The 12,459-nt window shown below is 36.2% G+C and overlaps 1 long non-coding RNA gene across 1 annotated transcript; it reads right to left on the bottom strand.

Moving 5' to 3' along the window:
• Positions 1-8,839: 8,839 nt before the first annotated feature.
• LOC116190003 lies at positions 8,840-11,353 on the bottom strand. The gene is made up of 3 exons (XR_004152581.1): positions 11,073-11,353; positions 10,072-10,135; positions 8,840-8,898 (listed from the first exon to the last, which is right to left on the bottom strand). It is a non-coding gene; the product is annotated as an uncharacterized LOC116190003 (long non-coding RNA).
• Between the last annotated feature and the right edge of the window lie 1,106 nt (positions 11,354-12,459).

Here is a 12,459-nt window from a genome sequence, read left to right as displayed (position 1 = left end):
ACTAATATTCTTGTATAATTATAAGTTGACTTGACTTATGTTTGAGAGGGTTGTTATTCTTGAAAGAAGCAAAGTGATAGATAGCCTTATTAGGAGCTCAGAATAGGAAGAAAGTCGGATAAGGATAATTTGGGGTGTTAAGAATAGCAGAAAAAGTATGATTGATTGAATTCTTGACGATAAGGTATATATATAAAGAAGACTCGATTTTGCCTTTGGCTAAATTATTGTTATATGATGTATGTGCTGAGTTCCTATTAATCAGGTTCTCCTTTTTCTTAAATCACGTTCCTTCTCTATAAATTGGTTAACGATTCAATCTGAAGCGGAGTAAGGATAGATGAGACCCATAAATAGAAAGCGTAGGCTATGTGTTTTATTTTGATTGTTTAGTAGAAGACTTATTGGAGTTGAAAATTTAAAGAATGACCTTAAGTAGTAATTTGGGCTCGAAATCAGTTGCTATGGAAGTGTTGTGTATGTGATAACGATTTGATTTCTTCTTGTGTCTGAATGTGTATTCCTGCGAATTCGATGGAATGAGCGAATCGGAGAATAAAATCGGAAAGTAGATGATTAATTTATTGGAATTTTACTTTTTCTCTGAACTAAGTAAGAGAGGGACTTGTTCATAGATTGATTTAGTGGATTATTAAATTGAAGAAGTGAAAGGCAAGACCTAAATTGGGGCTTCAGAACAAAGGTGAATTGAATTGGAAGCAGATGTGCTTGAGTTTTGATTGTGACTTCCTCGTTTAGTTGTTATGTTAGTTATTCGATTAGTTTCAATCTTAATTGCCCTATTTACTTATGAGAAACTTTTAATACTTCACTAACATATTGCTAAGATTTTTTAGAGGTTGATGTTCATTAATTTCTTTGTGCTTGGTTAAAGAATAAGCTTGGGACTTAAGTATACTTTTCGAAATCTATACATAATTATTATAATGCATTAAGATTTGAGTAGAGGGAAGCACCTCAGGTTCCCCATTGGTCAAGTTCCGCATTAAATCAGCGTCATGATCAATTGTTCCTCAAGCTCCAAATGAGTATTGGATTCGGTTAAGTATTAGAGTCAAGATATATCTCAGCTATACAGACATGGGTTCACAAGGATTCTTTACAGATCAAGTTCAGAGGTATTCTTTCGAGAAGTTCCCGCGACTTTTGAGCATATTTGTTAGATTTATTTCATTGGGATATTTCCTGGAGTATCAATTATTCAATGTTCTCTGTCATCCTGCGTTCTTCGGTTCTACCAAATGGTGATCCTAGTTTATTTTCTCCTTTATATCTGCAATCAGTCAAGGTTGATGTTGTCGTGATAATGATCTGATGGGATTGAGAGAATTGTTGCTCTGCTTATTCAACGGGATCTTACTTGGTTTCATCATGGATCTTGGGATTCTATTATTGTTTAGATTAATAATTTTACTTTGGCATCATCATATAATTCAGCAGGGTTTCTGGTATTCTAAATTATATCTATCAGCTACCTACCTGGCATGGATAATTATTCCACTGGAAAAGCTATCAGATTTAGAGAAGCCAATTCTACCATCAGCCGGGACATATACAAATCTTTGATCACTCAAGACAGATTTGGCGTTTATTTCAGTTTATTATTTATCCCAGCGACATGGAATGAATTCTATTGATTAGGTTTTGGATAGAGTTTTCGGTATTCGAACTCGACAATCTTAGAGTTGCTTTCGAGATGGAGATTTGGATATTCTACAAGATTTGGGCTCATATCATCAAATGTATTATAGTGGCTCAGCTGAAGCTTGGTGATCTATGTAGGTGTTTGGAAAAGTCAGTTCAGAGGTGATATGGGGACCTGAAGATGCTATAACCCTTAATCCTCTAAATTTTCTGGTATCGCATAAACAAATTTCGGGGATGAAATTTTTATTAGTAGGGAAGATTGTGAGATCTGATATTTTTAATTGCAAATAGTTTATTTATATATATATATATATGCATTCATTTACTTACATGTTTTATAAGTGCGCGTGTATATATATATATATGTATGTGTTACGTACATATCTGAAGCATCAAAAAAAAAAAAGAAAAAGAGGTGGTGGTGCTATGGACCCCACGTGGCTCAACCTTTCCCTCCTGTCTCCCTAGCATGCCTCATTTCCACCGCCTCAGCATTCACATCATTCATGTATTTATTTATTTATTCCTTTCCCTTGTCTATTTGGTTTGGTTTCACGGGGGAAAGGGGAAGAAGAAGAAAACGATGCAGAACAAGAGAACAAATAGAGGAAACAGAGAGAGAGGGCCAGAGAACGATAGAGAGAGAGAGAGAGAGAGAGAGAGAGAGAGAGAGAGGACCGCTCTGTGTAAATTCGAGGGAGAAGAGGCAGAATTAAAGGATAGGTTCGAGGAGTCTTCAAGCCAAGCTGGGGCTCTGTTCATGGGACAATGAACAGAACGGACCAGACTAGAGAAACAACACAGGAGAGATGATCGAGCTGAGCAAATTTTGAAAGGGAAAATGAGTAAACTTGGAGTTCTTGATTAGTAAGTTGATTCTCCTAACCCTAGACACTCTTATTCACTGAGTTAGGTGCGGATTTAGCTATTTCCCTCTTCATTTCAGTTTGGTTTCCAGTTTGAGGTACTCACGAATTAAGAAGTTTCGATTGTAAGTTAGCTCTCCGGGGCCTTGGCATTCTTAATCACTCGTTTCATGTTCTTTTTGGCTGGTTTGAATTCGTTTCAGCTATGGCCAAGGCATTTATAGCTTTCATGTAAAGTCGGTTTCATAATATTCGATTATCTGCATCTTTAAGAGTGTGCTTATAGGTTGTGAATTGGTGAGCTTATACGGGTATGATAGTGCTGATCGGGGAATCTCTGCTCAATATATATATACACAGATATATATGTGGATGGTTGGGGGTAATTGGCTTTAATTACCTTCCACTTACTGTGGTGATGGAATTTGGCATGAATGCAATGGATTCTAATGACTGTGAAGAAAGATTCTGTTTTGATTAGAGAAGTGAAGGGTGCGCTTACTAGTACATGTGCGTTTGCCTAAGGTCTTAACATATTAAGAGTTATGAGTAACATGGCTAAACTCCCATTATTGTTTTTATATAAGATTGTGAATGAATATTGGGCTGAGTTCTTCCTCATGTGCTTACATAAGATTGGGATATGTTAAATTGATTGATAAGTTTAAGATAAAGTCAAGGTAAGCAAGGTGGTTGATATGTGTAAGCCATTGTAAATGCTTAGGTAAATAAGGAGATGTATTGATTGATAAGTGCACGTCCATATTCCGAAATGGATGAAATGAAATGTTCTGTACATTTAATTATGAAAGGGCTATGTAAAAGTACTTGTTAATTATGAAAGCTTTATATTATAGCTATCATAATGAAAGAACTAGGGAGTTGAACTGATGTATGTTTATGCGCTTAGCTAGTATATAATCTAACATTTATGCTTGTAATTTAATTCTAAAAGGAAATAGATAATGAGTAAACGGGTGTGCGAAGTGGTTTGATATTGTATTGTATCATGTATGCATAATTTAGTCATTGTTATGCTTACACTAGATTAGGGACCGAGGTGACTGAATCCTGACATTTGAAAGGCTTGATTCGATGGACTATATTTTGGAGTTAGGTGAGTACTTTATTCCATTGTGAAATGATATATATATATATATATGATATGTGAATACTCTATTCCCTTGTGAAATCATGTGTTATGATTATAGAAATTATTTAAGATGAATGTAGTGGTAGTTAGATTAAGGAATCGGTATTGCTATGTTGTTTGAACGGATATGAACAATATGGCCTTGTGATACACCTTGACTTGGGATATGCTGTGTGATTGAGTATGTGGATCGTGTAAGAAATATATGATGATAATGTGATTCAATTGGGAATATGATGGGAATTTTATTTGTTTATACGGAGGTTGTGATAATTTGAGAATAAGAATTTGGTGTGGGTTTATGATGTGTGATAGCCGGTTACAGTTGATTGTTTTTGTGATTGTTGTTTGACTATAGCCATGGGACCGCTGGACCCGGCGGATTACAAAATGGGCCAGATCGGCCGCTGCACCCAGCGGAATACAAATAGGGCCTGATCGGCCGCTGGACCCGGCGGAATAAAAAGAGGGGCTCCGCTGGACCCAGCGGAATATAAACAGGGGCCTGATCGGCCGCTGGACCCGGCTGTGAGGCTAGTGTCCACCAAACATGCATATATGCTCATATACATATCTATATACACATGCATGGTTACATAACATACATGTATATAATATACCATTATTTTTTTGGCTGGATCTTTAAATGTATATAATATGCCACAACTTGTGGCTGGATCATTATCTATATGAAAAAAAAAATAATAATAATAAAAACGAAAAAGTGAGAAATCAGAGATAGAGATGAGTGTAGAATGGGCCAAGTGGCCTCCTCTTCAGCAGCCCTTTCCTTCCCACCGCCTTTGACCATCTTTGACCACCTTCTTTTTCTTCTTTTCATCCTTATTTAAGTCATACCCTCCCTTGCTCTATCCCTAGCTGAAAGAAAACGAAAATGAACCAGAAGAGAGAGAGAGAGAGAGAGAGGGAGAACTGGCTGAGTCGAGAAAATTCTTGGAGAAGAAGAAGAGGAAGAAGACTAAGTTGGAGTATTGATTAGTAAGTTGATTATCAATGATTTAAACATTCATATTTACTATGTTGTACATGGTTTGTGGCTCTTCTTGCATCCTTCTTGTCTGATCAAGTTTCAAAAGATTAGTTTATGGTAATTTTGTTAGTTCTCCTAGCTGATATAAATTGAGTTGGATATATATTTGGAGTTAGTTTTATGTTGTGTTAGGATTAGTTTGGTCACCAATAGAAGCTGAATAATTCGGTTGTAAGGCAGGGGGCAAATTTCTTAGTTGAGTTAGGAGGTTTCTAATACACATAGCTATGCCCTTCTGAAAATCTATATATACATATAGATGTAGACAAGTGTGTGTACATATGTATATATATGCATATATTTTGCTTTTTGAGCTGACTATGGATTAGAGAAGGGATCTGATTTGAAATTTATCATTCATTATAATGATATCATGTGATGGGTTGATTGACCAAGCTCTTGTTTATTTGTATTTTGGAACTAAAGAAGTACTTAGAATTCCTTGTACTCCTTACTTGAATTTGGCTGATCGAATTGGCCCTCCGTATAATATAATTACTATTCTAAACTGATATGATTTGAGTTATGCATAGCATATCATTGGAATCGTTATGTCATTGGTTATATTTTAGTTATATTAATCAAATAATACGGGAGTTAAAACTGATACCTATATGTACTCTTATTTAGCATATTATCTAACCTTTGTGCTTGAACTGAATAGGGGCTGGGGAGACTGAGGTTATACCTCCGGAAGGCTCGACTCATTAAGTGGTCATTTCAGGGATGTTAGTGAGTACTTTCTTCCATCGTAAAATGACAATAAATAAATAATATAAATAATATATATATATATATATATATATATGGTTATAGAGGTGATGGTGGCTGAATTGATTGCGGAACATAGTTGATGTGTATGCTTAGTATGCTTGTGATGGTTGGACTATAGCCATGGGATCGCTGGACTCGGCGGATTATAAAAGGGGCCTGATCGGCCGCCGAACCCGGCGGAATATAAATAGGGACTTGATCGGCCGTTGGACCCGACGGAATACAAATAGGGACATGATCGGCCGCTGGACCCGACGGAATACAAATAGGGACATGATCGGCCGCTGGACCCGGCGGAATATAAACAAGGGCCTGATCGGCCGCTGAACCGGCGGAATATAAATGAAGGTCAACTCTTACCGCCAGAGGTTAATGGGCGGCCCCCGCTGATGAGAAGTGGGTGTTGGAAGTTGAGAATGGTATGAGTGAGATGTGCGGGGTCACGGTACCGTCATAACTCTGTTGCGAGGAAATGCAACCCTATGGCTATACTACTGTTGCTTGGATTTGGTTGCCTATGAGTTGTGTGAAAGGATGATCTTGGTATTGGATGCTATATCACGGTGAAATATGTATATATATATGTATGATTGATTGTCGTGAATTGTGATGTAACATATTAGCTCATTTTACCTTGGAATATAGTACTCACTGAGTTGCAGCTCACCCCCTGCATACATTTTTCCAGATGAGCTAGGAGCTAGACTAGCCGCACAGGAGGACTTTGGATAACGGAGATCAGCGCAAAGGATTTTGGCAAGTAGGCTCACCCATAGTATAGGTAGTAAGTGTTCATAAATGTTACAATTCTGTTACGACCTAAAACTTTTGTTAGTTGGTTTAGTGGTATGGTTGTAGCTGAACACACTATGGAGAGCATATATGTACATTAGAATCCGTTAGACTCATTATATATTCATGTAGAGCATGCCGAGTTAGTTTAAAGGTTGGATGTGTTGTAGAAGTATGCTATATATATATATATATATATAAGCTTTTCGTTCAGTCTGTGTTACAAGATGGTTGCAACTGAATAATCTTTGAGAGTTTTATGCATATATCTGAATTAGTTAGGTGGTTATATGTTTATATAGAGCTTGCTGGGTTGGTTCAATGTGTTGGGAGTTAGGAAAACAGATTATACATATATGAGTTGCGTATATGATAATGGATGTTAAGGAATAGAGGGGAAACTCTGCTATAAGTTTCGGGTCGTGACACCGGCGGAATAGAAAAAAGGGGCTTGATCGGCCGCTAAGACCCGGCAGAATACAAACTGAGGTCAACTCTTACCGCCAGAGGTTAATAGGCGGCCCCCGATTATGAGATATGGATATTGGGAGTTGAGAATGATATGTGCGAGAAGTGCGAGGTCACGGTACTGTTGCAACTCTGTTGCGATGGAATGCAACCCTATGGCTATATTGATTTGGTTGTGTTGTATATTGTTTATTTGGTTGGATTGCTGTAAATGTGATGATTAATATGATTGTCTGAATTATTGTATGGAAGTCGTGTTGTTTGCTAATTTGATTTAGTTAGGTTATGAGTGCAAAAATGATGTTGGTTAATGGTTAATTCTAATAATAGTTGATATGGTTATAAGGGCAATTGATTGTTGATGAATGAACTTAGTAATCATTTGTACGTATTGTTTAATATGGCGTGTGGGTGAATTAATTGATAGACTTGCTTATGCTACTACTATCTGTAGGAATATTTGGTTGTCTAAAATATATTTATCTCTTATTATTATTCATTTTGCTTTGGAATTTAGTGCTCACTGAGATGCAGCTCACACCCTGCATACATTTTTCCAGATAAGCTTCCGATTGCGCGAAGGAACCACTTTTTGATATCGAGGATCGGCTTGGAGGACTAGGTAGGAACCTTAGTTATTTAATAGATATCCTTTCTGTATAGAATGGACTTGAGAATGTCACGACCTGAAATTTTTGTCTAGTTGGTTTAGCAATGTAGTTTTGCTAGAATCGTACTTATATAAATATATATGCTAGAGCATTTGTAGTAGTTGTATGTTTTTTAGAGTTATGGAAAGCATATTTTATATGAATAGTTACGTGATAATGGATGTCGAAGAAATATAGGGAAAATTCAGCTGAAATTTCGGGTCGTGACAATTTTGGTATCAGAGCCTAGGTGAGGAGATCCTGTAGACTTAAGTTGAACTTGATCCCCGAGTAATTTTGGATAATTGTGGTGATTTTGCTAGTATTTCTTGAATTCTATGCTGGTTGATTGAGTTGTTATTGCTTCGGATTTGTTAGTAAATAAGTATGGGTTTATGTCTGCTTGTTGAAATTTACATTTGCGCTGCACAATATGAAAATTGATATTAAGCAGTTGACGATTGGGAATATCACTAAAAAAAAATAGGTTTTGCATATCAGGTTTTACAGAAGTTCTTGCAATTCTTTGAGCATGTATATTTGATTTAGTTTGTCGGAATATTGTTTGGATCTCCAATTGAATTAAATAATTGCTATCATGTTTGTAATCTTCTTTTTTCTCTGGTGAACAATGAAAATATAGACTTTTGGCCGCGTATACTAATATTCTTGTATAATTATAAGTTGACTTGACTTATGTTTGAGAGGGTTGTTATTCTTGAAAGAAGCAAAGTGATAGATAGCCTGATTAGGAGCTCAGAATAGGAAGAAAGTCGGATAAGGATAATTTGGGGGTTAAAAATAGCAGAAAAAGTATGATTGATTGAATTCTTGACGATAAGGTATATATATATATATATATATATAAAAGACTCGATTTTACCTTTGGCTAAATTATTGTTATATGATGTATGTGCTGAGCTCTTATTAATCAGGTTCTCCTTTTTCTTAAATCACGTTCCTTCTCTATAAATTGGTTAACGATTCGATCTGAAGTGGAGTAAGGATAGATGAGACCCATAAATAGAAAGCGTAGGCTATGTGTTTTATTTTGATTGTTTAGAAGACTTATTGGAGTTGAAAATTTAAAGAATGACCTTAAGTAGTAATTTGGGCTTGAAATCAGCTGCTATGGAAGTGTTGTGTATGTGATAACTGTCACGACCCGAAATTTCAGTAACGTTTCCCCCATATTTCTTGGAATCCATTATGACATTGAAACTGACTTCTCATAAATTTCCAAAGTATATAACCAATCCATCAACTCTAATAGGTCTATACACTTTTCCGGAGATTTCTTTTTTTTTTTTTCGCTCTCACATCAGTGATACAACTAAACAAAATCTTCAGGTCGTAACATTCTAAAGTCCATTCTATACAGAAAGGGTATCTATTAAATAACTAAAGTTCCTACCTAGTCCTCCAAGTTGATCCCCGATATCAAAAAGTGGTTCCTTCGCGCAAGTGGAAGCTTATCTGGAAAAATGTATGCAGGGTGTGAGCTGCATCTTAGTGAGCATTAAATTCCAAAGCAAAATGAATAATATTAAGTGATAAATATATTTTAGACAACCAAATATTCATATAGATAGTAGTAGCATAAGCAAATATTCACCAACACAACATATTAGACAATACATACAAATGATTACTAAGTTCATTCATCAACAATCAGTTGCCCTTATAACCATATAAACTATTATAAGAATTAACCATTAACCAAACATCATCTTACACTCATAGCCTAACTAAATCAAATTAGCAAACAACACGGCTGCCACATAATAATTCGGACAATCATAATAATCATCACATGTACAGCAATCCAACCAAACAAACAATATACAACCCAACCAAACCAATATAGCCATAGGGTTGCGTTCCCTCGCAACAGAGTTGTGACGGTACCGTGACCCCGCACTTCTCGCACATATCATTCTCAAACTCACAATATCCATATCTCATAAGCGGGGGCCGCCTATTAACCTCTGGCGGTAAGAGTTGACCTCAATTTGTATTCCGCCGGGTCTTAACGGCCGATCAAGTCCCTTTTTTCTATTCCGCCGGGTCTTAACGGCCGATCAAGTCCCTTTTTTCTATTCCGCCGGGTCCAGCGGCCGATCATGCCCCTATTTATATTCCGCCGGGTCCAGCGGCCGATCATGCCCTATTTATATTCCGCCGAGTCCAGCGGCCGATCAAGCCCTATTTGTATTCCGCTGGGTCCAGCGGCCGATCTGGCCCATTTTGTAATCCGCCGGGTCAGCGGTCCCATGGCTATAGTCAAACAACAGTCACAATCATGATCAATTATAACCATACCATCTCACGTCGTACATCATTATACCCAAGCATAATCCCAATCACATCACAATGGCAGCACATTACCGTCACATATCTCATCCACAACCCGTAAACACAATCACACGCGTTATCTCAATTCAAAGTGAGCATACAGGACAATATTTCTCAAACTCCATCACGGAGCATAGCACGACCAATTCCTTAATCTAACTATCACAATACTCATCTTAACAATTTATATAATTAGAACACATCATTTCACAAAGGACTGGAATATTCACATAACATACATACATACATATATATATATATATATATCATTTCACAATGGAATAAAATACTCACCGAATACCCAAAAATATTTCATTGAGTCAATTCTTCGAGGAGCAAAGCTCAGTCTCCATAATCCCTATTAATGATAAGCATAAAAATCAGATAACACACATTACAATAGATTAAATATACATACTGGTGATATAGAGTTTTCATTCCAAAAGAAAAACCAACATTTATACTTCCACACTCGATCTAGCTATATTTCCCTCTGTTCATCCCTAAATGTTAAATAATTAATGAGAACATAATCTCCTCTACCTCTTCCACACTTTACAAAACAATACTTACATAAAATCCTAAGAAAAACCTCTCTTACAACAACATATCATATTAACATGTAACAATTTGCTCTCTTCCAATACAATCCAAGTGTATAGATAGAAACCAATGACTAGCGCTACAAGGAAATCAAAAGTAACGCCTAACAACATCATTTTTTTTTTTGCACAATAATCACTTGATTCAAAGTTCTGATTTAAATTCCCCTTTTAATTTCCCCAATTTAACAATTCGACTATGTCGGCCTCCTCAATTCACCAAGGAAAAACACAATTGAATAAAATGTGTCCTCAAAACTCTAAACTCAGTAACCTGTACCCAAGGCGTCGATAATCTAAATAGATATATGATAAATCAGCCATATGTTTTGGAATTTTGACCCAAACCACTCATCCTTCAATAAAGCAATTCATACAAATATTAATTGAGCTCAGCTATACCTACACATATCACCGTACCATAATGGTCTAAATTTTAAGAGAATTCAACTATGACAGACCTCCTTCCCTTACTATTTTTATATCACCACAAAATAATCACAATGACATTGATAAGAACCTTAACACTGGACATATGTACAGAAAATTGAAAGCTTAGTAGCCAAATATTAAGAATGGAAGCATAAACCTCATGGAGCATAATCTTATATTATCCTAGCGGTTTGTTTGAGAAGACAATAGCAATAATTGCAATTAATCCTTATAAAATAAAAAATCCACTTAAATTTTTACCCGAAAATTTAGCTCCTCCTCTGTTTTCTCTGCTCCAACCAGAACCTTCCTTCTCTTCCATAAACCCCAATTCGAACTCTCAATCGAGCTCACGTTCTTCCTTCGTTCTACTCCATATTCTTCCGATTCCCTTTGCTCTATCTCGATTTCATACTCTCTCTCTCTCTCTCTCTCTCTCTCTCTCGTGCTCTGTTTTCCTTCGACTTTCACAGCTCCAAAACAGAGCACAGAATGAAAAGAAAATAAAGAAAGAACAGGTGAGATGAAATGAAAGGCGGTGGAAATGGGGGGAAGAGTTTAGGCCACGTGCAGCCTATGACTCCACCCTTCTTTTCTTTGTCCTTTTATTTATTTATTTTTCCTGACCTGATGCTGCAGCAATATGTACGCAATATATATATATATATATATATATATATAAACGTGTACATACATATATATACTATTTGAAATAAAAAAATGTTAGGTCTCACAATAACGATTTGATTTCTTCTTGTGTCTGAATGTGTATTCCTGCGAATTCGATAGAATGAGCAAATCGAAAAATAAAATCGGAAAGTAGATAATTAATTAATTGGAATTTTACTTTTTCTCTGAAACTAAGTAAGAGAGGGACTTGTTCATAGATTGATTTAGTGGATTATTAAATTGAAGAAGTGAAAGGCAAGACCTAAATTGGGGCTTCAGAACAAAGGTGAATTGATTGGGGCTTCAGAACAAAGGTGAATGAATTGGAAGCAGATGTGCTTGAGTTTTGATTGTGACTTCCTCGTTTAGTTGTTATGTTAGTTATTCGATTAGTTTCAATCTTAATTGCCCTATTTACTTATGAGAAACTTTTAATACTTCACTAACATATTGCTAAGATTTTTTAGAGGTTGATGTTCATTAATTTCTTTGTGCTTGGTTAAAGAATAAGCTTGGGACTTAAGTATACTTTTCGAAATCTATACATATTATTATAATACATTAAGATTTGAGTAGAGGGAAGCACCTCATGTTCCCCATTGGTCAAGTTCCACATTAAATCAGCGTCATGATCAATTATTCCTCAAGCTCCAAATGAGTATTGGATTCGGTTAAGTATCAGAGTCAAGATATATCTCAGCTATACAGACATGAGTTCACAAGGATTCTTTACAGATCAAGTTCAGAGGTATTCTTTCGAGAAGTTCCCGCGACTTTTGAGCAGATTTGTTAGATTTATTTCATTGGGATATTTCCTGGAGTATCAATTATTCAATGTTCTCTGTCATCCTGCGTTCTTCGGTTCTACCAAATGGTGATCCTAGTTTATTTTCTCCTTTATATCTGCAATCAGTCAAGGTTGATGTTGTCGTGATAATGATTTGATGGGATTGAGAGAATTGTTGCTCTGCTTATTCAA

This window comes from Punica granatum, unplaced genomic scaffold (genome assembly GCF_007655135.1).
Source record: "Punica granatum isolate Tunisia-2019 unplaced genomic scaffold, ASM765513v2 Contig00067, whole genome shotgun sequence".
NCBI classification, from domain to species: domain Eukaryota; kingdom Viridiplantae; phylum Streptophyta; class Magnoliopsida; order Myrtales; family Lythraceae; genus Punica; species Punica granatum.
The sequence above is the reverse complement of the archived record's forward strand: the minus strand, read 5'-3'. Positions and strand labels throughout refer to the sequence as shown.